This window comes from Dendrobates tinctorius, unplaced genomic scaffold, assembly GCF_039654945.1.
Source record: "Dendrobates tinctorius isolate UK_male_01 unplaced genomic scaffold, ASM3965494v1 ptg000060l, whole genome shotgun sequence".
Classification (NCBI taxonomy): Eukaryota; Metazoa; Chordata; class Amphibia; order Anura; family Dendrobatidae; genus Dendrobates; species Dendrobates tinctorius.
In genome coordinates this window covers 25,311,691-25,338,427 of record NW_027361728.1, presented here as the reverse complement: position 1 = coordinate 25,338,427, position 26,737 = coordinate 25,311,691, and the positions used below count along the sequence as shown (strand labels likewise).

The 26,737-nt window shown below is 45.8% G+C and overlaps 1 long non-coding RNA gene across 1 annotated transcript in view; it reads right to left on the bottom strand.

Annotated features, from left to right (window-relative positions):
• Positions 1 to 13,304: 13,304 nt before the first annotated feature.
• LOC141092754 (uncharacterized) overlaps positions 13,305 to 26,737 on the bottom strand; it is a 201,789-nt gene continuing 188,356 nt past the window's right edge. The window contains exon 3 of the long non-coding RNA XR_012232895.1: positions 13,305 to 14,017. This is a non-coding gene — a long non-coding RNA (uncharacterized lncRNA). The remainder of the gene's footprint in view (positions 14,018 to 26,737) is intronic.

The window sequence follows — 26,737 nt, the reverse complement described above, 5'->3', positions numbered from 1 at the left end:
GGATTCTGCCATTCCCTACTGGGGTGAGCTGAATCTCCTTTTGCCTGTTGCTCTGTCTTCAGAATATTCCTGAGTACTGACATAGCTTTTTTGAAGCCTAGCGTCTTCAGGGCCTTTTTACTGTCAGTTTGTTGGCTCTTATTTTCATAGGGTTTTTCACGGATTGCAGACAGCAGCCTTCCTGTCCTTTCCTATCTAAGCTGGCGTGGGCCCCATCTTTGCTCAGTGTATCTTTCTGTCTGTGTTTTGTTCTTTCTTCTTGCTTCACCGTCATTATATGTGGGGGGCTGCCTTTTGCTTTGGGGTCTGCTCTGGGGCAGTTTAGATTTCCCTTTCTGTCTTTAGGCTATGTAGTCCTCCGGCTGTGATCGAGGGGCCTAGGGCATCGTAGGAGCCCCCTACGGCTACTGCTAGTTGTGTTGATAGGTTCAGGGGTCTGCAATCCGATAGCTGCCAACTTCTCTGGTTTTCTGGACTTAGCTAGCATTTCTATTTTTGCCTCGTACGGTGACTCAATCATAACAGAATCACCCGCCATACCGCAGATTCTAGGGTACTCAATAGCAGGAAAGAATTGTATAAAAAAAAAAAGGTGTGTATATTTTTTCCTCTATATCTCTGAGGCCGTAGGGGGAATTTTTTTTTCTCTCAATGGAGATAAAGCAATTGTCTGATCGTGTGGAGCAGCTCGCTGCGGAAGTGCGGGGAATTTCCGCCTACCTTGCTCATTCACATGCTGCTGAACCAAAGATTCCTACACCTGATGTATTTTTTGGGGTTCGGTCTAAATTTTTGAATTTCAAAAATAATTGTAAATTATTTTTTGCCTTGAAGCCTAACTCGTCAGGGAGCTCCACGCAGTAGGTTAAAATTGTCATCTCTTTGCTGCGTGGCGATCCCCAGGATTGGGCGTTTTCTTTGAAACTAGATGATCCTATTCTGACTAATGTGAACGCATTTTTTCAGGCCTTGGGGTTGTTGTATGACGAACCTAATGCCATTGATCAGGCTGAAAAGACCCTGCTGGCATTGAACCAGGGTCGTGATTCTGCAGAATTGTACTGTCAAAAATTCCGAAAGTGGGCAGTACTTACTACCTGGAATGATAATGCCTTGGCTGCTCTCTTTCGGAAGGGGTTGTCAGAAGCCATAAAAGATACTATGGTGGGATTTCCTGTTCCCTCTGGTCTTGACGATTCTATGTCTTTAGCCATTCAGGTTGATCGGCGTTTACGCGAACGCAGAGCTGCACGAGAGGTGTTGCCACCTGTTGAACAGATGCCTGAACCTATGCAATGTGATAGAGTTTTTTCCAGAGAGCAGCGTCAGGAGTTCAGAAGGCGTAATAAGTTGTGTTTTTTCTGTGGAGATGCCTCGCATATTATTTCTGTCTGTCCTAAACGCGAGAAACGCTTTGCACACACGTTTTCTGTTGTTGGTGTTCAACCTAAGTTTCTTCTGGCTATTACTCTGTTCTGCTCCCTGTCCACATTTTCCGCCAAGGCTTTTGTGGATTCGGGAGCAGCTCCAAACCTAATGGACTTGGATTTTGCTAAACGTTGTGGATTTCCGATGACACCTCTGCAGACACCTATCCCTTTGAGGGGGATTGATGCTACTCCTTTGGCTAAAAATAAACCTCAGTTTTGGACCCAGGTGGTAATGCGGTTCGCCCCAGACCATCAAGAAAATTGCAGGTTTTTGGTGTTACATAATCTGCATGATACTATTGTTCTGGGGTTTCCTGTTGTGAGTTCATTTTCCCCTTCATTACTGAGGCCCGAGGAACTCCCTCTTCTGGTAAAGAAAGGTAGTGAGCCTGATTATCAAACACCTGAGGCTGATGATGATGACTGGCTGAGTGGAGTTACGGACTGGATATAAGGCTGCCGATGCCCTTCTGCCCTGCGGGTGATTTCTCTGTGGGATCCTTGGAGACCAGTCTGAATTCCTGCTCCTCTAAAGCTAAGTTTGCTGCTCGGCCTTTTGCTTTTGTGCTTTGACTTTGTTTTTGCTTTGTTTTTCTGGATTTCTGCCATTCCCTGCTGGGGTGTGCTGAATTCATTTAGCTCTGTCTTCTGAAAATACCTGAGTGCTGATTTAGTTTTTGAAGCCTAGCTGCTTCAGGGCCTTTTTCATATCAGCTTGTTGGCTTATGTCTTTGATAGGGTTTTGGCAGATTGCAGACAGCAGCCTTCCTGTCCTTTCCTATCTAGATAGTTGCGGGCCCCGTCTTTGCTCAGTCTATCTTTCTGTCTGTGTTAGTATTTTCATCTTGCTTCACCGTCATTATATGTTGGGGGCTGCCTATTGCTTTGGGGTCTGCTCTGGGGCAGTTTAGATTTCCCCTTTCTTTCTTTAGGCCTATGTAAGTCTCCGGCTGTGATCGAGGGGTCTAGGGCTTCGTAGGAACCCCCCACGGCTACTGCTAGTTGTGTTGTTAGGTTCAGGGGTCTGCAATCTGATAGTTGCCAACTTCTCTGGTTTTCTGGACTTAGCTTGTATTTCTGCTTTTGCCTCCTACGGTGACTCATTCATAACAGTTTCCCTGGTTACAAATTCATAATCCAGTTTTGGATTGGAAATCTGTGTCTGTGGTGAGTTGGGGTTGTCGGTGTGCCTTTAGTGAGGCTCCGGTGTTTTCCACCTCTCCTCAGTCGCATGATGTTCCTGATTATTTGGCGGACTTTTATGATGTATTTAGTGAGAATGAGTCTGCGTCTCTGCCTCCTCATAGGAGTTATGACTGTGCAATTGAACTGAGCCCGGGGTGTAAATTTCCCAAGGGTCGGCTCTTCAATTTATCTGTACCCGAGCACGAGGCTATGCGATCCTATATTAAGGAGGCGTTGGAGAAGGGTCATATTAGACCATCCTTGTCACCCTTAGGTGCCGGTTTTTTTTTTGTGGCCAAAAAGGATGGATCATTAAGACCTTGTATTGATTATCGTGCCCTCAACAAAATTACTGTTAAATATCAGTATCCGTTACCCCTGATTTCTGATCTATTCTCCAGAGTTAAAGGTGCTTGCTGGTTTACCAAGCTTGACCTCAGAGGGGCGTATAATCTTATTCGCATTAAGCATGGAGATGAATGGAAGACGGTGTTTAATACTCCGGAGGGACATTTTGAGTACCTGGTGATGCCTTTTGGGCTCACTAATGTCCCTTCTGTCTTCCAGTGCTTCATGAACGATATTTTCCGAGATTTTGTCGATAAATTTTTGATTATCTATCTGGATGATATTTTGATCTTCTCCAAGGATTGGGATTCTCATGTGGAACATATTCGGACTGTGTTCCGGATCTTGAGGGAGAATTCCCTGTATGTCAAAGGATCTAAATGCCTTTTTGGAGTACAGAGGATTTCTTTTTTGGGATTTATTTTGTCCCCGTCAACTATTGAAATGGACCCGGCCAAGGTACAGGCCATTTACGATTGGGTTCAGCCCACTTCTTTGAAGGCCCTCCAGAAGTTTTTGGGTTTTGCTAATTTTTATCGGAAATTTATATCAAAATTTTCTAGTATTGCCAAGCCATTGACTGATTTGACTAAGAAGGGTGCTGATGTGTTAAATTGGTCTCCGGAGGCTGTTTCTTCCTTTCAGGAGCTGAAGCGAAGATTCACCTACGCCCCGGTTTTGCGGCAACCTGATGTCTCACTTCCATTCCAGGTAGAGGTGGATGCTTCTGAGATTGGTGCAGGAGCTGTTTTGTCCCAATAGGATCCTGTAACATCTAAAATGAATCCCTGTGCTTTCTTTTCCCGAAAGTTCTCTCCATCTGAACGTAACTATGATGTGGGGAATCGGGAACTGTTAGCCATGAAATGGGCATTTGAGGAGTGGAGACATTGGTTGGAGGGAGCTAAGCATCAAGTCGTGGTCCTTACTGACCACAAGAATTTGATTTACCTAGAGTCGGCTAAGCGCTTGAACCCTAGACAGGCTAGTTGGGCCTTGTTTTTACACGTTTTGATTTTGTGGTTTCTTTTCTTCCTGGAACTAAGAATGTCAAGGCTGACGCCCTCTCTAGGAGCTTCCGTGCTGATTCTCCTGTGGTGACCAAGCCTGCTACCATCTTAGGCGAAGGGGTAGTTCTTTCTGCCATCTCGCCCGATTTGAGACGTGCTCTGGAAGAGTTCCAGGAGGACAAACCTGAGCGTTGTCCCAGTGGAAAGTTGTATGTTCCTGACCAGTGGAAGAAGAGAGTGATGTCTGAAGTTCATTGCTCTGCTTTGGCTGGTCATCCAGGTATTTTTGGTACTAGAGATCTAGTGAGTCGGTCTTTTTGGTGGCCCTCCTGGTCTCGTGCTGTCAGGAATTTTGTGCAGTCCTGTGGGACGTGCTCCCGTTCTAAATCGTGTTCTCGCTCTAGTGGGTTGTTGACGCCTTTGCCTGTCCCCAAGAGGCCATGGACCCATATTTCAATGGATTTCATCTCTGATATGCCTGCCTCTCAAAGGATGACTGTTATTTGGGTGATTTGTGATAGGTTCTCTAAGATGGTTCATCTTGTACCACTCCCTAAGTTGCCGTCTTCCTCTGAATTGGTGCCCCTGTTTTTACAACAGGTGGTTCGCTTGCACGGGATTCCTGAGAACATTGTATCTGACAGAGGAGTCCAGTTTGTGTCTAGATTTTGGAGAACTTTCTGTTCCAAGCTGGGAATTCAGTTGTCCTTCTCCTCTGCTTTTCACCCTCAGACCAATGGGCAGACAGAGAGAACAAACCAGACCTTGGAGTCATATTTGAGATGTTTTATTTCTGCTGATCAGGATGATTGGGTTTCATTTTTGCCCTTGGCCGAATTTGCTTTAAATAATAGAGCTAGTTCTGCCACTTTGATGTCTCCTTTTTTTTGTAACTTTGGGTTTCATCCTCGATTTTCTTCAGGGCAGGTGGAGCCCTCTGCCTGCCCAGGGGTTGACACTGTGGTGGAGAGAATGCACCAGATCTGGGACCAAGTGGTGGATAAGTTATCTCTCTCCCAGGAAAAGGCCCAGCGGTTTTCCAACCGACATAGGACCATTGGTCCCCAATTTAAGGTTGGTGATATGGTGTGGTTATCATCAAAAAATATTGCTATGAAGGTGGCTTCTCCTAAGTTTAAGCCTAGATTTATTGGACCTTACAAGATTTTGGAGATTATTAATCCGGTCTCCTTTCGTCTGGCTCTTCCTGTCACATTTAAAATCCATAATGTGTTCCATAAATCTTTGTTGAAGAGGTTTGTTGAACCTGTTGTTCCAGGGGTTGCACCTCCAGACCCTGTATTGGTTGAAGGTAACATGGAATATGAGGTAGAGAAAGTACTGGATTCCCTTCTGGCTAGACGGAGACTCCAGTATTTGGTTAAGTGGAAGGGTTATGGTCAGGAGGATAATTCCTGGGTCTCTGCCTCTGATATTCATGCCAAAAGATTGGTGCGTGCCTTTCATCGGGCTCACCCTGATCGCCCTGGTGGCGTGGTTGAGGGTTCGGTGACCCCTCCTCAAGGGGGAGGTACTGTTGTGAGTTCATTTTCCCCTTCACTACTGAGGCCCGAGGAACTCCCTATTCTGGTGAAGAAAGGTAGTGAGCCTGATTGTCAAACACCTGGGGCTGATGATGATGACTGGCTGAGTGTAGTTAATGACTGGATAAAAGGCTGCCGACGCCCTTCTGGCCTGCGGGTGATTTCTCTGTGGACTTCTAGGAAACCAGTCTGATTCCTGCTCATCTAAAGCTAAGATTTCTGCTTTGCCTTTTTGCATTAGTGTTTTGTTTTCCTTGCTTTTCTGGATTCTGCCATTCCCTGCTGGGGTGAGCTGAATCTCCTTTTGCCTGTTGCTCTGTCTTCAGAATATTCCTGAGTACTGACATAGCTTTTTTGAAGCCTAGCGTCTTCAGGGCCTTTTTACTGTCAGTTTGTTGGCTCTTATTTTCATAGGGTTTTTCAGGATTGCAGACAGCAGCCTTCCTGTCCTTTCCTATCTAAGCTAGCGTGGGCCCCATCTTTGCTCAGTCTATCTTTCTGTCTGTGTTTTGTTCTTTCTTCTTGCTTCACCGTCATTATATGTGGGGGGCTGCCTTTTGCTTTGGGGTCTGCTCTGGGGCAGTTTAGATTTCCCTTTCTGTCTTTAGGCTATGTAGTCCTCCGGCTGTGATCGAGGGGCCTAGGGCATCGTAGGAGCCCCCCACGGCTACTGCTAGTTGTGTTGATAGGTTCAGGGGTCTGCAATCCGATAGCTGCGAACTTCTCTGGTTTTCTGGACTTAGCTAGCATTTCTATTTTTGCCTCCTACGGTGACTCAATCATAACATCCTTCCCTTCCAAGCTCTGCCATGCGCCCAAACAGTGTTTTACCCCCACATGTAGGGTATCAGCCTACTCAGGACAAATTGCAAAACAATTTTGGGGGTCCAATTTCTCCTGTTACCCTTAGGAAAATAAAAAATTGGGGGCAAAAATATCATTTTTGTGGAAAAAAATGATTTTTTTATTTTCACGTCCGAGCGTTATAAACTTCTGTGAAGCACTTGGGGGTTCAAAGTGCTCACCACACATCTAGATAAGTTCCGTGGGGGGGTCTAGAGTCCAAAATGGGGTCACTTGTGGGGAGTTTCAATAGTTTAGGTACATCAGGGGCTCTCCAAACGCACATGACACGCGCAGACCATGCCATCAAAGTCTGCATTCCAAAATGGCACTGCTTCCCTTCCGAGCCCCGACGTGTGTCCATACAGTAGTTTTCTCCCACATATGGGGTGTCAGCGTACTCATGACAAATTGGACAACAACTTTTGAGGTCCAATTTCTCCTGTTACCCTTGGGAAAATGAAAAAATTGGGGACTAATTGATCATGTTTGTGGAAAAAATACGATTTTTTTATTTTCATGCCCGGGCATTATAAACTTCTGTGAAGCCCTTGGGGGTTCAAAGTGCTCACCACACATCTAGATAAGTTCCTTAGGGGTTCTCGTTTCCAAAATGGGGTCATTTGTGGGTGTTTCCACTGTTTAGGTACATTAGGGGCTCTCCAAAGGCAACATGACACCCGCAGACCATTCCATCAAAGTCTGCATTCCAAAACGTCACTACTTCCCTTCCGAGCCCTGACGTGTGTCCATACAGTAGTTTTCTCCCACATATGGGTTGTCAGCGTACTCAGGACAAATTGGACAACAACTTTTGGGGTTCAATTTCTCCTGTTACCCTTGGGAAAATAAAAAAATTGGGGACTAATTGATCATGTTTGTGGAAAAAATACGATTTTTTTATTTTCATGCCCTGGCATTATAAACTTCTGTGAAGCCCTTGGGGGTTCAAAGTGCTCACCTCACATCTAGATAAGTTCCTTAGGGGGTCTAGTTTTCAAAATGGGGTCATTTGTGGGGGGTTTCCACTGTTTAGGTACTTTAGGGGCTCTCCAAAGGCAACATGACACCCGCAGACCATTCCATCAATGTCTGCATTCCAAAACGTCACTACTTCCCTTCCGAGCCCTGACGTGTGTCCATACAGTAGTTTTCTCCCACATATGGGGTGTCAGCTTACTCAGGACAAATTGGACAACAAATTTTGAGGTCCAATTTCTCCTGTTACCCTTGGGAAAATAAAAAAATTGGGGAATAATTGATCATGTTTGTGGAAAAAATACAATTTTTTTATTTTCATGCCCTGGCATTATAAACTTCTGTGAAGCCCTTGGGGGTTCAAAGTGCTCACCTCACATCTAGATAAGTTCCTTAGGGGGTCTAGTTTTCAAAATGGGGTCATTTGTGGGGGGTTTCCACTGTTTAGGTACATTAGGGGCTCTCCAAAGGCAACATGACACCCGCAGACCATTCCATCAATGTCTGCATTCCAAAACGTCACTACTTCCCTTCCGATCCCCGACGTGTGCCCATACAGTAGTTTTCTCCCACATATGGGGTATCAGCATACTCAGGACAAATTGGACAACAACTTTCGGGGTCCAATTTCTCCTGTTACCCTTGGGAAAATAAAAAAAATGGTGACTAAAAGATCATGTTTGTGGAAAAAATACGAATTTTTCATTTTCACGCCCGGGCGTTATAAACTTCTGTGAAGCACTGGGGGGTTCAAAGTGCTCACCACACATCTAGATAAGTTCCTTGGGGGGTCTAGTTTACAAAATGGTGTCATTTGTGGGGGGTTTCCACTGTTTAGGTACATCAGGGGTTTTCCAATCGCGACATGGTGTCCGATCTCAATTCCAGCCAAAAACGTCAAGTGGCGCTGCTTCCCTTCCGAGCTCTGCCATGCGCCCAAATAGTGGTTTACCCCCACATGTGGGGTATCAGCGTACTCAGGACAAATTGCACAATAACTTTTAGGGTGCTGTTACCCTTGGAAAAATAAGAATTGAGGGTGAAAAGATCATTTTTGTGGAAAAAATATGATTTTTTAATTTACGGCTTTATGTTATAAACTTCTGTGAAGCCCTTGGGGGTTCAAAGTTCTCACCACACATCTAGATAAGTTCGTTAGGGGGTCTTGTTTCCAAAATGGTGTCATTTGTGGGGGGATTCCACTGTTTTGGTACATCAGGGGTTTTCCAATCGCGACATGATGTCCGATCTCAATTCCAGCCAAAAAGTCAAATGGCGCTGCTTCCCTTCCGAGCTCTGCCATGCGCCCAAATAGTGGTTTACCCCCACATGTGGGGTATCAGCATACTCAGGACAAATTGCACAATAACTTTTAGGGTCCTGTTACCCTTGGGAAAATAAAAATTGGGGTGAAAAGATCATTTTTGTGGAAAAAATATGATTTTTTAATTGTACCGCTATACGTTATAAACTTCTGTAAAGCCCTTGTGGGTTCAAAGTTCTCACCACATATCTAGATAAGTTCCTTGGGGGGTCTAGTTTCCAAAATAGGGTCACTTGTAGGGGGTTTCCACTGTTTAGGTACATCATGGACCCTCCAAACGTGACATGGCGTCCGATCTGAATTCCAGCCAATTTTGCATTGAAAAAGTCAAACGGCGCTCCTTCCATTCTGAGCTCTGCCATGCACCGAAACAGTAGTTCAACCCACAAATCAGGTATCAGCGTACTCAGGACAAATTGCACAATAACTTTTGCGTCCAATTTCTCCTGTTACCCTTGGTAAAATAAAAAAAATTGAACCTGAAGTATTTTTTTTGTGAAAAAAAGTTAGATGTTCATTTTTTTTTAAATATTCAAAAAAATTCCTGTGACGCACCTAAAGGGTTAATAAACTTCTTGAATGTGGTTTTGAGCACCTTAAGGGGTGCAGTTTTTAGAATGGTGTCACTTTTGGGTATTTTCTATCATATAGACCCCTCAAAGTGGCTTCAAATGTGATGTGGTCCTAAAAATAAAATGGTGTTGTAAAAATGAGAAATTGCTGGTCAACTTTTAACCCTTATAACTTCCTAACAAAAAAAATTTTGGTTCCAAAATTGTGCTGATGTAAAGTAAACATGTGGGAAATGTTAGTTATCAAGTTTTTTGTGTGCCGTATCTCTGTGATTTAAGGGCATAAAAATTCAAAGTTGGAAAACTGCAAAATTTTCAAAATTTTTGCCAAATTTCCGTTTTTTTCACAAATAAACGCAAGTTATTTGAATGAAATTTTACCACTAACATGAAGTACAATATGTCACGAGAAAACAATGTCAGAATCACCGGGATCCATAGAAGCGTTCCAGAGTTATGACCTCATAAAGGTACAGTGGTCAGAATTGTAAAAATTGGCCCGGTCATGAACGTGCAAACCACCCTTGGGGGTGAAGGGGTTAAAGTTGGAGGCCACCAGAACAGCTGTTTACACAGAGCTTTTTTCATTTTTTGAAATGCCGTCTCTGCCTCTTCAGACCATTTGACCATAACTGATTTTGTCCCTTTAACTCCTTCCTTACATTGGACGTACTATTCCGTCCATGTTACCCGGGACTTATATCACATGGACGGAATAGTATGTCACACGCGATCAGCTGCGCTCACGGGGGGAGCGCAGCTGATCGCAGTTGGGTGTCAGCTGATTATCACAGCTGACACCTGGCACTATGAGCCAGGAGCAGTCACGGACCGCCACAGGCACATTATTCCTTGGCACACTGCGATCAAACATTATCGCATTGTACCGGGGGCATAGGGAAGCATCGCACAGGGAGGGGGCTCCCTGCCTGCTTCCCTGAGCCCCTCGGTACTCGCGTTGTTCCAAGGGCCTCATTCCTGCAGGTCCCCAGAACCAATATGGCCACGACGGCCTTCAGGTCCTGCAAGAAGGCGGCTGTCTCAGTGTCAAAGCAGGCGCTGAGAAAGCCTCCTGCAGTGCCTGTCAGATCGCTGATCTGACACAGTGCACTGCAAAGTGTCAGATCAGCGATCTGACACTATACAGTGATGACATCAACCTGGGACAAAGTAATAAAGTAAAAAAAAACAAGTGTAAAAATAATTTTTAAAACATTTCTAAATAAATTTTTAAAAAATCCCAATAAAATCTTTTATTTTTTAAATAAAAAAACAATAAAAGTACACATATTTAGTATTGCTGCTACCGTAATGACCCACCCTATAAAACTGTCCCACTAGCTAACCCCTTTAGTGAACCCTTTAAAAAAAACAAGACAAAAAACAATGCTTTATCATCATACTGCCGATAAAAAAAGTGCAATAACACGCGATCAAAAAGACGAATATAAATAAGCATTGTACTGCTGAAAACATCATCTTGTCCTGCAAAAAACGAGCTGCCATACAGCATCATCAGCAAAAAAAAATAAAAGTTGTAGCTCACAGAAAAAAGTGATACAATAATAATTATTTTTTATATAAAATTGATTTTATTGTATAAAAGCACCAAAACATAAAAAATATGATATAAATGAGGTATCGCTGTAATCATACTTACCCGAAGAATAAAACCGCTTTTTTTAGGGTTAGGGTTAGGGCTAGGATTAGGGCTAGAGCTAGGGTTAGGACTGAGATTAGAGTTAGGGGTGTGTTGGAGTTAGGGTTGGAGATAGAATTGGGGGGTTTCCACTGTTTAGGCAAAACAGGGGCTCTTCAAACGTAACATGGCATCTGATCTCGTAGAATGTAAGTCTGCAAGGACAGGGACCTCTCCCCTCTGTACCAATCTGTCATTGTAAATTTGTTGTGGAAACTTGTTTACTGTTAACAATATCTATTACTTTGTATGTAACCCCCCTTCTCATGTACAGCACCATGGAATTAATGGCGCTATATAAATAAATAATAATAATAATCTCAATTCTAGCCAATTCTGCGTTGAAAAAGTCAAACAATGCTCCTTCCCTTCCAAGCTCTGCCATGCGCCTAAACAGTGGTTTACCCCCACATATGGGGTATCAGTCTACTCAGGACAAATTGCACAACAACTTTTGCGGTCCAATTTCCCCTGTTACCCTTGGGAAAATAAAAAATTTGGGGCAAAAATATTATTTTTGGGGAAAAAAAATATTTTTTTATTCTTATGGCTCTACGTTATAAACTTCTGTGATGCACGTGGGGGTTCAAAGTGCTCACCACACATCTAGATAAGTTCCTTGGGGGGTCTAGTTTGCAAAATGGGGTCACTTGTAGGGGTTTCCACAGTTTAGGCACATCAGGGGCTCTCCAAACGCGATATGTCACCCGCAGACCATTCCATCAAAATCTGCATTCCAAAACATCACTACTACCCTTCAGAGCCCCGACGTGTCCTCATACAGTAGTTTTCTCACACATAGGGGGTATCAGCGTACTCAGGACAAATTGCACAATAACTTTTGGGGTCCTGTTTCCCTTGGGAAAATAAAAATTTGGCATGAAAAGATCATGTTTTTGGAAAAAATATGATTTTTTTTATTTTCACACCCCGGCGTTATAAACTTCTGTGAAGCACTTGGGGGTTCTAAATGGTCACCACATGTCTAGATAAGTTCCTTGGGAAGTCTAGTTTCCAAAATGGGGTCACTTGTAGGGAGTTTTCACTGTTTAGGCACATCAGGGGCTCTCCAAACGCAACATGGCGTCCGATCTCAATTCCAGCCAATTTTGCGTCAAACGGCACTCCTTCCCTTCCGAGCTCTGCCTTGCGCCCAAACAGTGGTTTACTCCCACATATGGGGTATTAGCGTACTCAGGACAAATTGCAAAATAACTTTTGGGGTCCGGTTTCCCTTGGTAAAATAAAAATTTGGGGTGAAAAGATCATTTTTGTGGAAAAAATATGATTTTTTAATTTTATGGCTGTACATTATACTTATGTGAAGCCCTTGGGGGTTCATAGTTCTCACCTCACATCTAGATAAGTTTCTTTGGGGGTCTAGTTTCCAAAATAGTGTCATTTGAGGGGGGTTCCACTGTTTAGGCACATCAGGTGCTCTCCAAACATGACATGGCGTTCGATCTCAATTCCAGCCAATTTTGCAGTGAAAAAGTCAAACGGCGCTCATTCCCTTCTGAGCTCTGCCATGCGCCTAAACAGTAGTTTACCCCCACATATGTGGTATCAGCGTACTTAGTATTGATTGCACAATAACTTTTGGGATCCTGTTTTCCTTGGGAAAATAAAAATTGGGGGTGAAATGATCATTTTTGTGGAAAAAATATGATTTTTTAATTTTAATTGTACGGCTGTACGTTAAACTTCTGTGAAGCCTTTGGGGGTTCAATGTTCTCACGACATATCTAGATAAGCTCCTTGGGAGGTCTAGTTTCCAAAATGGGGTCACTTGTGGGGGGTTTACACTGTTTAGGCACATCAGAGGCTCTCCAAACGTGACATGGCGTCCAATCTCAATTCCAGGCAATTTTGCAGTGAAAAAGTCAAACGGCACTCCTTCCCTTCTGAGCTCCGCCATGCGCCGAAACAGTGGATCCCCCCACATATCAGGTATCACTGTACTAGTCAGGACAAATTGCACAATAACTTTTGCAGTCTAATTTCTCCTGTTACCCTTAGTAAAATAAAAAAATTGGACCTGAAGTAATTTTTTTGTGAAAAAAAGTTAAATGTTAATTTTCTTTTAAACATTCAAAAAATTCCTGTGAAGTACCTGAAGCTTTAATAAACTTCTTGAATGTGGTTTTGAGTAGCGTCAGGGGTGCAGTTTTTAGAATGGTGTCACTTTTGGGTATTTTCTATCATATAGACCCCTCAAAGTGACTTCAAATGTGATGTGGTCCCTAAAAAAATGGCGTTGTAAAAATGAGAAATCGCTGGTCAATTTTTAACCCTTATAACTTCCTAAAAAAAAATGTTTCCAAAATTGTGCTGATGTAAAGTAGAAATATGGGAAATGTTATTTATTAAATATTTTGTGTCACATAACTCTCTGGTTTAACATAATAAAAATTCAAAACTTGAAAATTGCGAAATTTTCAAAATTTTCGCCAAATTTCCAATTTTTTCACAAATAAACACAAAAGTTATCGACCTATATTTACCACTATCATGAAGCCCAATATGTCATGAAAAAACAATCTCAGAATCGCAAGGATCCGTTGTAGCGTTACTGAGTTATTACCTCATAAATGGACACTGGTCAGAGTTGCAAAAAATGGCCAGGTCATTAAGGTCAAAATAGACTGGGTTGTGAAGGGGTTAAAAAAAAATGAAGTGGGGTCCTCTCTATTTTTGATAACCAGCAAAGGTAAAGCAGACAGCTGTGAGCTGATATTATCAGGCCGAGACCATCCATGTATATTATGTCCTTACTCAACTAAAAAACAAGCTCGCAGCTTCTCCAAATAGGTATATCTTCCCAATTGCCCTGTTGCAGTGGATTTTGGCATTCATAACAGCTGTGTAGTGTTAGCTGACATCAAGCCCCAGTGTTAGTAATGGAGCGGCATATATCAGACACTCCAATTTCTAGTCCAGTAAGTATAATGATAAAACACACACACAAATAGTTTATTTAAAAAAAACAACACTTGACTTTTTCCCTGGTTCACCATTTAAAAAAAAAAAGTCATGCAGGTCTGATGTAGTCCAAGGATTCTGACGTAGTCCACAAATAAAAACCTGAAAAACATAAAAATAGAGAAATAAAGAAATAAAAGGAAGCAAGGAGGGTTCCCTTAGCCAGGTAATACCAACATCCAGCACTTTTCCTACTTCAGACCAGAAGGGGGAGCTCTAAACCCAGTTTCAGAGGAGCTTTCCTATAAGTTCTGAGCTGGAGGTGGATTTGGTTAGTTGCAGTCTGTGAGAGTCTGTACAATGGACAGGAGCTGTGAGAAACTTGTCCCAAGAGCAGAGGAAAGAAGAAGTTTAGAGAACCCTGCGAATTGACCAAGCTCACCCCAGGGCATAGCACTTGAAACCGGATGCCAGAGTCCTTGGCTGCACAGGTGCAACAGTCCCAGCAGCCAAATCCGGAGGGCAGGAGACTGCAGGCCTCCGGTCCCCATCATACGCCTGAAGGCACAGCAGCAGATCAGAGCCTGGAGCCGCCATAGAGGAGCGACACCTGCAATAGGCTCAAACTGCCTGCCCAACAGGCAAGTACCACAGGACAGTAAGGAACAGAGGGCAAAGCATAGCTTTAGGCAGCAAGGACCTCATAGGACAGCGCAGAAAGGAGGCCTCCAACCCATCTGGCTTAGTGGATCCTAAGTTGCTTCCAGGCTACCGCATCTCTATTACCATCTGTACTCAGTGCCCTGGTTGGCAACTCAAACTGTGAGTAAAAGTGTGTAGACTGCACACCGATGTGTCCTCCTGTTTATTTGCTACATCACCTCAGCCCTGCACTACAACCATCATCACCATCATTTTACACGATTACTACCCTGGGGCTTAGGTCTACCTGTGGAGAGCTGTAACAACTCTGCTGTATCATCATCAGCCCCAGTGGTCTCTTCAAGCAGCGTTGGCTAACATCTATTTGCCGAATACCACAGGTGGCATCACAAACTATCTTTCATAAACTTTGTCATACCCTTATCATTTTCATTGGACGCCCAGGGCCACGGACCTGGTCACTGCTGCCGTGACACATCCCCTTAAGTAATGGCCCGGTACCGAGTATCCCCGCGGCGCTGGTGGGCACTCCACATAGTTTTGTATCATTTTATGTTTCGTGTATTTGCTATAAAATAAAAAGAAACTGGCTGAACAGGCTTTAATATTGGTGATTTTATCATTTGGCCAGGGGTTTTAAGCACCAAATTGTATAGACTGTAATCGCTAAGTGAATGTAAGCAAATGAGGAAACTGCAATGCAAAAGTCTTGTGCTGGTCAACCATGATCATAAAAATATCATAAAGTGTTAGCGTGGGTGGTCAGGAGCGGGAGCTCCGAGAGTGGACCCTCTGGACCGTGGCACCGAGGGACCCCGGGCGAGCTGCCAGGTGGAACCGACCCCTATACAGGGACCGTTAGGAGCAGGCCCAGGGGTTCGAGTACCACGGTAGCCGGTACCGAGAGGGGCGGCTCAGGATGGACCGGAGTAAGACTGAGACTGGAGTAGGACGGCAGGAGCACTGAAGACAGGACTGGAGTAGGACGGCAGGAACACTGAAGGCAGGACTGGAGTAGGACGGCAGGAACACAAGGCAGGACTGGAGTAGGACGGCAGGAACACTGAAGGCAGGACTGGAGTAGGACGGCAGGAACACAAGGCAGGACTGGAGTAGGACGACAGGAACACTGAAGGCAGGACTGGAGTAGGTAACCAGGAACACGGGTAGCAGGACTGAGAAGCTGCTGTGAGGAGCAGCCGAGACAGGAACTGCAGGAGCAGAGTGTGCACGATGGAGCGAGGCCAGAGTGTCAGGAAACACAACGATCAGGCGCCTCCCTCAGGGGGAAGCGGCCTGATATGGCCCCGTCTGGTCAGCCATTGGTCGAAAGGTGCTTCCGGGTCAGGGCACAGCCGGAGCATAAGAAGCAGGAAGGAGGCGCGGCCGCGGCCTATGGCGCATGCGCATAGCATGCAGGGAAGGCATCGGTCGCGGGCCTGTCTCAGGTGACCGCCGCGGCCGTCGGGTGGAGAGAGGCTGCGGCGTGGGAGCAGAGGGCGACTGCGACGTGGGAGCAGAGGCCGGGTGAGTATGGCGGAGCGGTGTAACAGTACCCCCTCCCCTAAGCCGCCCCCCCCGGAGATTAACAAGAAACCTCTTGAGGATACGGGGAGCATTAATATTCTCCCGAGGCTCCCAGGATCTCTCCTCAGGACCAAAGCCCTTCCAATCAACGAGAAAGAAAGTCCTACCTCTAACAGCGAGGATGTCCTGCACTTCAAAAACGTTGTCGGCACCCACCGACTGAGGACCAAGATCAAGCGAGGAATGGAAACGATTCAGCACCACAGGCTTCAGGAGAGAGACGTGAAAGGTGTTCGGGATCCGGAGCGAAGCAGGCAACCTCAATTTGTAAGCAACTTCGTTAATACGTCCCAGAATTTCAAACGGACCGATGTAGCGTGGACCCAACTTGTAGGAGGGCAGTTTTAGTCGGACGAATTTGGAGGAGAGCCAGACCTTGTCGCCAACACGATACGGAGGAGAATCCAACCTCTTTTTGTCTGCATAGTTCTTCATCTGATCAGCGGATCTCTTGAGTGATGTGTTGGTCTCAGCCCAAATCTTAGAAAATTCCGAGGACAAGGCATTGGCCGCGGGTACCTCAGAGGCAGGGGTTATCGGAAGAGGGACACCAGGATGTCTGCCAAAAACAATGAAAAACGGAGACTTGGCCGAAGACTCACCAGCATGGTTGTTATAAGCGAACTCTGCCCAGGGGAGTAAGTTGACCCAATCGTTCTGGTGGGCGTTAGAGAAGTGGCGTAAGTATCCCGTAAGCGTCTGGTTGGTACGCTCTACTTGTCCGTTGGACTGTGGATGGTAGGCCGAGGAGAAGTCGAGGGAAACGTTCATAAGCTTACAAAGCGAATGCCAGAACTTGGAGGTAAACTGAACCCCTCGGTCAGACACAATGCGTCGAGGTAGTCCATGAAGCCTGAAGACTTGATGAATGAAGATCTCGGCCAGCTCTGGCGCTGAGGGAAGACCGGGCAGAGGGATGAAGTGAGCCATCTTGGAAAAACGATCCACCACCACCAGAATGACTGAGCAGCCCGCAGAGCAGGGTAGGTCGGTGATGAAATCCATGGCGATGTTCTCCCAAGGAACCGTAGGGACAGGCAACGGAAGCAACAAGCCAGACGGAGATCTCCGTGGCACCTTGTTCTTTGCACAGGATGGACAAGAAGCCACAAAGTCGAGTACATCTTGGCGAAGTGAGGGCCACCAGTAGTGACGTTTGATAAGGTCAAGGGTCTTCTTAGTTCCGGCATGGCCGGCCAGTTTGGAGGAGTGCCCCCATAGAAGAACCTTTTGCTTGAGATTCTCTGGCACAAGCGTCTTGCCAGGCGGAGGAGTAAGCCAGTTCACTGGAGCCACGGTGATGATCCTAGTGGGATCAATGATATGTGACGGTTCCTCCGTGGATTCGTGTGGTTGGAAGACCCTGGACAGGGCGTCGGCTTTGGAATTCTTGTTGCCGGGACGGAATCGGAGCTCGAAATCAAATCGGGCAAAAAATAAAGACCATGTGGCCTGGCGAGGGTTTAGTCTCTGGGCAGACTGGAGATAGGCCAGATTCTTGTGGTCCGAGAAGATGACAAAAGGATGGACAGCTCCTTCCAGGATGTGGCGCCATTCCTCCAAGGCCAACTTGATGGCCAAAAGTTCCCGGTCACCGATCGAGTAGTTACACTCGGATGGAGAAAAGGCCTTCGAGAAGAAGCCACAAGGGTGCAGGCGACCGGAGGCGGTTCTCTGGGACAGCACCGCCCCGGCACCAGTCGAGGAAGCGTCCACCTCGAGTACAAAAGGTCGATCGCTCTCAGGGCGATGCAGGACCGGAGCCGTGGAGAATGCCCGTTTTAGGGACAGAAAGGCCTCCTCTGCCTCAGGAGACCAATCCTTGGAAGTAGACCCTTTATGGGTGAGCACAGAAATGGGTCTTGTGATCGCGGAGAAGTGGGAGACAAATTGCCGGTAATAGTTGGCGAACCCGAGGAATCGTTGTATCGCCTTTAATCCGACGGGGCGAGGCCATTTGAGGATGGCAGACAACTTCTCGGGATCCATCCTTAGACCAGCGTCGGAGATAATGTATCCCAGAAATGGCAGAGAGGTCTGTTCGAAGAGACATTTCTCGATCTTTGCATACAGACGGTTCTCCCGAAGACGCTGAAGCACCAGGCGGACACTCTTTCTGTGGGACGAGAGGTCCGGCGAGAAGACGAGGATGTCGTCTAAGTACACGACCACACAGGAGTACAAGAGATCCCGGAAGATCTCGTTGACGAACTCTTGAAAGACTGCAGGAGCATTGCAAAGACCGAAGGGCATGACCAGGTACTCGTAATGGCCATCTCGAGTGTTGAAAGCGGTCTTCCACTCGTCACCTGCACGGATACGGACCAGATTGTAGGCTCCTCTGAGGTCCAGCTTGGTGAAGACCCGAGCCCCTCTGAGACGGTCAAACAGTTCCGGAATGAGTGGAAGAGGGTACCTGTTCTTGATGGTAATCTCATTCAAGCCCCTATAGTCAATGCATGGTCGTAGAGTCCCGTCCTTCTTTTTGACGAAGAAGAACCCGGCTCCCGCGGGCGAAGAGGATTTCCGTATAAAGCCTTTGGCGAGGTTCTCTCGGACGTACTCGGACATGGCGGTGGTCTCCGCGGGAGACAGAGGGTAGATTCTGCCCCTTGGGGGGGTTGAACCAGAAACAAGTTCAATTGGGCCGGTGTGGAGGGAGGACCTCCGCTTCCTTCTTATCAAAAACATCGGCGTAGGAGCTGTAAGCTGGAGGAAGACCCGGGAGGTCTGGAGGTGACCGTGGAGCGGCCGCCAGGTGGACAGGAGTCAGACAGCGAGCTTGGCACGGGTGACCCCAGCGGAGTATCTCCCCAGAAGACCAGTCGAGAACAGGCTGATGAGTTCTTAACCATGGAAGACCGAGTAGAATGGCGTGAGAGAGCTTAGGTAAAACGTAAAAGGCTATCTTCTCTCGATGTAAGGCTCCGATTTGCAATTCCACCTCTTCAGTGACCAAGGTGACGGTCACCTGTAGCGGTTTGCCATCCACGGTGGCAATCTGAATTGGGTTAGATAGAGTGACTACAGGAATTTGGTATTTGTCTACCTCTTCCGGCCGAATGAAGTTACCCGCTGAGCCCGAATCCACGTAGGCCACCTCGGAACCACGCCTCCCTCCTGAAACCAAAAGCACAGAAATCGTAAGGGGTTGAGAGGAATCATCATCACCTAGGAAGGCCTCTCTTACCTGACCTAGGTGGAGTCGTTTCCCTGTCTCTTAGGACAGGTGCGGATATAGTGTGACGAATGACCGCAATAGAGGCAAAGACCTTGTGCCCGTCTCTCTCTCTGACGTAACTCGGCCAACCTGAGATGATCTATCTGCATGGGCTCACCCGAAGAGAGGGAAGAAGATCCGACTGAACGTGAGCTGGCCGACTGAGTGAAAGGAGAAACTGACCTGGAGGAGCGCCTGTCTCTCACTGACTCCCGAGCGCGCTCCAGGAAGCGCAGGTCAATGCGGGTAGCCAGCGAGATAAGGTCCTCTAAGGTGGACGGGGTATCTCGACCAGCGAGTTCATCCTTTATTTTACTAGAAAGACCGCGCCAGAATGCCCCCACCAAAGCTGCGTTATTCCAGCCGAGCTCAGAGGAAATAGTGCGAAAGCGAATAGCGTACTGTCCGACCGTGAGAGAGCCCTGGTGTAAGTTAAAGAGTGACTCAGTGAGAGAGGCTAACCGGCCCGGCTCATCGAAAACCTTACGAAAAGTATCCAGGAAAACCGGGAGACTCGAAACGACCGGGTCGTCACGTTCCCAGAGCGGGTTTACCCAAGAAAGGGCCTCTCCCTCCAGATGGGACATGATGAAGGCCACTTTGGCCTGGTCCGAGGGATATTGCTGCGGCAGCCATTCAAAGTGGAGACTACACTGATTTAAGAACCCCCTACAGAGCTTGGGATCCCCGGTGAAACGAGGCGGCTTGGCGAGGCGGGGCGTCGGAGGAGCAGCAGACGCAGGGGAAGGAGTCGGCACAGCAGCGGCAGCCTGGAGGGCCGACAAGCGACTATCAAAGGAGGCCATGTAGGACAAAATGTGGGTTTGAGTATCTTGCTGCTGACCCAGCTCCTGTTGGAGACTGGCCAGCTGAGTGGCATTTCCAGGATCGGCCACCTGTAAGGCCGACAAACGGGTGTCCATCGACTTCATGATTGACATAATGCGCCCCTGATTCTCCCGTAGGAATAGCAACTCTTTCTGGGTAGCAGCCGTAGTACCGGCGGAGTCCATGGCCTGATCGTACTGTTAGCGTGGGTGGTCAGGAGCGGGAGCTCCGAGAGTGGACCCTCTGGACCGTGGCACCGAGGGACCCCGGGCGAGCTGCCAGGTGGAACCGACCCCTATACAGGGACCGTTAGGAGCAGGCCCAGGGGTTCGAGTTCCACGGTAGCCGGTACCGAGAGGGGCGGCTCAGGATGGACCGGAGTAAGACTGAGACTGGAGTAGGACGGCAGGAGCACTGAAGACAGGACTGGAGTAGGACGGCAGGAACACTGAAGGCAGGACTGGAGTAGGATGGCAGGAACACAAGGCAGGACTGGAGTAGGACGGCAGGAACACTGAAGGCAGGACTGGAGTAGGACGGCAGGAACACAAGGCAGGACTGGAGTAGGATGACAGGAACACTGAAGGCAGGACTGGAGTAGGTAACCAGGAACACGGGTAGCAGGACTGAGAAGCTGCTGTGAGGAGCAGCCGAGACAGGAACTGCAGGAGCAGAGTGTGCACGATGGAGCGAGGCCAGAGTGTCAGGAAACACAACGATCAGGCGCCTCCCTCAGGGGGAAGCGGCCTGATATGGCCCCGTCTGGTCAGCCATTGGTCCAAAGGTGCTTCCGGGTCAGGGCACAGCCGGAGCATAAGAAGCAGGAAGGAGGCGCGGCCGCGGCCTATGGCGCATGCGCATAGCATGCAGGGAAGGCATCGGTCACGGGCCTGTCTCAGGTGACCGCCGCGGCCGTCGGGTGGAGAGAGGCTGCGGCGTGGGAGTGGAGGGCGACTGCGGCGTGGGAGCGGAGGCCGGGTGAGTATGGCGGAGCGGTGTAACATAAAGTAACTGGTCATTCAGATCTAAGTTATATCATCCAAAATTATTTAAAGTTAAAGAAATGGATTTGCTTTCATAGGTAACCAAATTTTGGACAGGTTGGATTTTTTGTTTCTCTTAGGCCACTGGAGTCGGCTATTTACAATTTATCCCCTCATCATATGTTAATAAATATGCCTGTGAGTCTGTAGATATACAAAGGAGTTGAAAAGAAAAGTCTTCAGTGAGGAAAAGAAGGGCTCAATTCTGGCTTTACTAGCAGAGGGATACAGTGAGTGTCATGTTGCCTCCATACTTAAAATTTCTAAGATGGCAGTCCATTGAGGACAACGAAGCTATAGACTGGCAGAGGGCGAAAACGACTCTCCACTGACCGGGATGACCATCATCTTATTCGAATGTCACTCAGCAACTGCAGGATGACATCAAGTGACCTACAAAAGAAATGGCAACTGGGGTGAAGTGCATGACAAGAACAGTTCGTAGCAGGCTTCTTGAGGCAGGGCTCAAGTTATGTAAAGCTAGAAAAAAGTCTTTCATCAATGAGAAGCATCGGCGAGCCAGGCTGAAGTTTGCCAAAGACCATAAGGATTGGACCATAGAGGACTAGAATAAGGTCATCTCTGATCAGTCTAATTCTCAGCTTTGCCCAACATCTGGTCATCTAATGGTTAGACAGAGACCTGTAGAGGGGTACAAGCCACAGTGTCTTGCACCCACTGTGAAATTTGGTGGAGGATTGGTAACGATCTGGAGATGCTTCAGTAAGGCTTGAATTGGGCAGGTTAATCTTTGCAAAGGACATATGAATCAAGCTGCATACAAGGTTATCCTGGAAAATCAGTTTATCACTTCTGCTCAGGCAATGTTCCGCAAATCTGAGGACTGTTTTTTCAAACAGGACAATGCGCCACAGCACACAGCTAGGTCAATCAATGTGTGGATGAAGGACCACCACATCTAATCCCTGTCATGGCCCGCCCAATCTTCAGACCTGAACCCCATTGAAAACCTCTGGAATGTAATCAAGAGGAAGATGGATAGTCACAAGCCATCAAAGAAGAACTGCTTAAATTTTCATACCAAGAGTGGCATAAGGTCACCCAAAAGCAGTGTGAAAGACTGGTGGAAAGCATGCCAAGAAGCATGAAAGCTGTGATTAAATGTTGATTTCTGAACTCTTCCTGAGTTAAAACATTAGTATTGTTGTTTCTAAATGATTGAGGTCTGCAAACCCTGCTTTTTTTTGTTATTTTGACCATTTCTCATTTTCTGAATATAAAAACAAACTTTAGTGCTTGTAAATTCGAGACATGTTGCCAGTAGTTTAAAGAATAAAAGAGCAATTTACTTTTTACTCAAAAATATACCTATAAAGAGAAAAATCATGCAAACTGAAAATTTTGCAGTGGTCTCTTAATTTTTGCCAGAGCTGGGTACTAGGTATACCTGGAGATATAGGTACACATCTACCATGGCTCTGTTCATAACAGTTTTGTGGTTTATGTTATAATGGAAACCGCAATGCAAATGACAGTTCTGTCACATGACAAATAGCGACCAGTATCTGCCATATGCTATTCATTTGCAGTAGGGTCTGCAGTAGAGTTGCATCAAGATATCCTTCATCTTGATAGGAAAAATTGGGTCTTCAAAGTACAGTAGTCTTTGATTTAAATTTGAAGAGAACCAAATGCTGGCAAATTTTATGCCACCGAGGAACAGGTAGTAAATGAGCTTAACACCTTAACAACCGGGGGAATTTTTTGTTTTGCATTTTCATTTTACCCTCCACTTCTTCCCAGAGCCATAACTTTTTTACGTTTCTGTCAATATGGCCATGTGGGGGCTTGTTTTTTGTGGGACGAGTTGTACTTTTGAACAACACCATTGGTTTTACCATGTCGTGTACTAGAAAACGGGAAAAAAAATTCCATGTGTCGTGAAATTGCAAAAAAAGTGCAATCCCACCCTTGTTTTTTGCTTGGCTTTTTTCCTAGGTTCACTAAATGCTAAAAGTGACCTCCGATTATGATTCTCCAAGTCATTACGAGTTCATAGACACCAAACATGTTTAGGTTCTCTTTTTTCTAAGTGGTGAAAAAAAATTCCAAAGTTTGTTAAAAAAAAAAATTGTGCCATCTTACGAGACCCGTAGCGTCTCCATTTTTCATGATCTTGGGTTGGGTGAGGACTTATTTTTTGCGCACCGAGCTGAAGTTTTTAATTATACCACTTTTGGGCAGATCTGTTCTTTTGATCGCCCGTTATTGCATTTTAATGCAATGTCACAGCGACCAAAAATACGTAATTTTGGCGTTTTGATTTTTTTTCTCGCTACGCCATTTAGTGATCGGGTTAATTCTTTTTTTATTGATAGATCGGACGATTCTTAATGCAGTGATACCTAATATGTATGTGTGATTTATTTTATTGTTTTATTTTGACTGGGGCGAGAGGGGGGTGATTTAAACTTTTAGGGTAAGTGCACACGTAGTTTTTAGGTTGTGCGGATTTTGTTGAAAAATCCACAGGTTTATCTGTGGATTAGCCTGCAGTTTCACACCTCATAATGGATAGGTGTAAAACCGCAGAGAAATCCACACAAAGAATTGACATGCTGCGGATTGTAACCCGCAGCAACACCGCGTGGAAAAATCCGCAGCATGTGCACTGCGTTTTTTTATTTCCATAGGAAATAAAGGTACTGTACAACGCAGCAGAATCTGCTGCGGACCCGCAGGGCCAAATCTGATGCGGATCCGCAGCAGAATCCGCAGCGTGTGCACATACCCTTAGTTTTTTTTATATTTTGTAAAACTTTTTTTTTTACTTTTGGCATACTTCAATAGCCTCCATGGGAGGCTAGAAGCTGCCATAGCATGATCAGCTATGCTACATATAGGCGATGCTCAGATCGCCTATATGTAGCAGAAATACAGCATTGAGCGCCGACCACCGGGTGGTGCTCATAGCAATCAGGCATCTACAACCATAGAGGTCTGCATGAGACTTCTGGTTGTTATGCCAATGCATCGCTGACCCCCGATCAAGTGATGGGGGTCCGCGATGCGCGTATTTCTGGCCACGCAGCCGGAAGCACTGGTTAAATGCCGCTGTCAGCGTTTGACAGCGGCGTTTAACTAGTTAATAGGTGCAGGTGGATCGCAAAACAGCTGACATGTTCAGGCTTTGAAGTGGGCTAACCGCCGGAGCCCTCATCTAAGCAGGGGACTGTTTCCGTCATTGGACATTAAGAGGTTAATGCCAAGTTTTTGAACTGTTGTTGATCAGTGGGATACCACGGGTTATAAACTGATCAAGTATCCTGTATATCATGATATAATACCTTAATTTTCTTTGTTCCTGCTTTTTATAATTTAGAGACTTTCCATAAAAACTTTTTAGCATAATATAGGCTGATAGCAAAGGCCTACTAGAGCATGGAAATGAGCAGAAAAAAAATAGGACACCTATATTTATAAAATATTTACTCATAGAAAAAATACCATTAACAATTCTTTTCATAAGAATTTAAAAATAAGTATTTTGAATTCCTATGACAATATAGATCTCTAGACAATAGGATTTACTAGCAAGAACATGACATTAGCAAACCTGGCAATATGATAGATTGGAATGGTATTTCTGAAAGACTTTATCCTGTTTAGATTTACCAGAAAGGTTATCATAAAATGACATTTGATTATGCCAACTGCAGACTTTGCATTGTGACCAAGAGTTTTAACAGTACTGTCCTGGATGAGTCATCAATATCAGATCAGTCAGATTGGTGGGAATCCAGCACCCAACACCCCAACCCATCAGCTGCTACAAGCTTGGGCAATGGCCAGATATAAACACATTAAATAGAAGTGCACTACGTAGCTCCATTCAATGTGTATCGACCACTGCCAGCGCCAGCAGCTCCTATTCAAGAAAGTAGGAGCTTTTCTGCACTAGCTGCAACTACCTGGCAAGAACACGCAGCAGTGCAGCTCTGTTCAATGTGTATACATTCGGCAGCCGGTGGAGCTTATAGCAGCTCATGGGTGAGGGTGGCAAGTGGTGGACCTACACCGATCTAAAATTGATGACGTATCCCTAGCATAGGTCACTAATATCTTCTGGCTGGATAACTACTTTAAGTAGTTGTCTGATGAAAACCAGCTATCACCTATCTTCAGGAAAAGGAACTTTTATCCTTAAGGGGCACATTTATGTTGCTTACAAAATAGACCTGATTGGGCAGCACAGTGACTCAGTGGTTAGGGCTGTTGTTTTGCAACAGTTGAGTCTTTTTCAACTTCTGCAAGGAGTTTGTATGTTCTCCCCGTGTTTGTGTGGGTTTCCTCCGGGTTCTCTGGTTTCCTCCCACACTCCAAAGACATAATATAGGGAACTTAGACATCATCATCTGAAAAGCACTGTGGAATAAATGGTGCTATATAAGTAATCATAATAAATAAGTTGCTTCTGCATTCATTATCTATGGGCCTGCCAGAAAGAGTGGCCTTTGAGCAAACTCGTTGCCGATTTATTCTAATGAAGATAAAAGTGCCCCATTCTGTGTGGGTACCAGTGTCTTGACTCCTATTGATCTATAAGTTAACACCTATTTTGTACGTAGGTGATTACTTGTTTTCACCTTGTAAAGTACAGGAAAAAAACATCGTAATTCCCTTAAGATAGTGTGACTGCTGAAGTATGCTACTTTAATACATTATCTATATGTGATGTTTCATGCAATTATTCACAGCATGATTATGTGCGGAGAATGTATGATCTTCTAGAAGGGAAACTAATGTTGCAGGCACACAAGCGGAGAGGGTTGATAATTAACCAGGCCCTGCAGCTGGGAGGAATTTATAGGTAAGAGAAATGGGAAGTAGTTAGTGAAGTGGGAGTAAGTAGAGAGTGGTGAGAGAAGAGTGAAGTTGTTACAGATAGAGTGACAGACTATACTGCCTTATGGGTGTGTGCAAGCTGGGAATGGAAGAAGTGGCAAGAGTGAGGATGAATGCAGAGTGAGAATGGAATCAAAAAGACTGGAGAGATCAGCTTCTGGAGTTCTGAAAGCCGGAGGTCCGAAGGTATAGTCAGGGGTTAGTAGGCCCCCTGATGTAGCACAGAGTTTGAAGGGTACAGAGGCTTTGTGTGGGCAATACCCGGGAATACTGACTTATCAGGCTGGTGCTTGAGTCCTGCACAGAAGAGAGCTGAGAAAGGAGCTAGGTGGAAATGAGGCGTGCTTTCTTATTGTAATGTTACCAACAAGATATGTCCTGCCACTTGCAACCACAAAGCACGAACCTATTGTTTACAGTATATGTTGTACTTGTTTCATCAGTTTATTTAGTATCCTGGAGTGTCCCTTTTCTTACTAAATTACTGGGACCTGGATCTGACAAAGGAATATTATCACACACATACACTCAGGGGCCCATCTTCAATGGTGTTAAGTGTTGGAAAAGAAGATGTTTGCCCGTTGTGAACCTTACAACCCTTGAGGTTGTTACTCAGCAACATTGGAGGATCTTAGTTAGTAAAGAATTAAAACATTATATGTATTTAATCTTAAA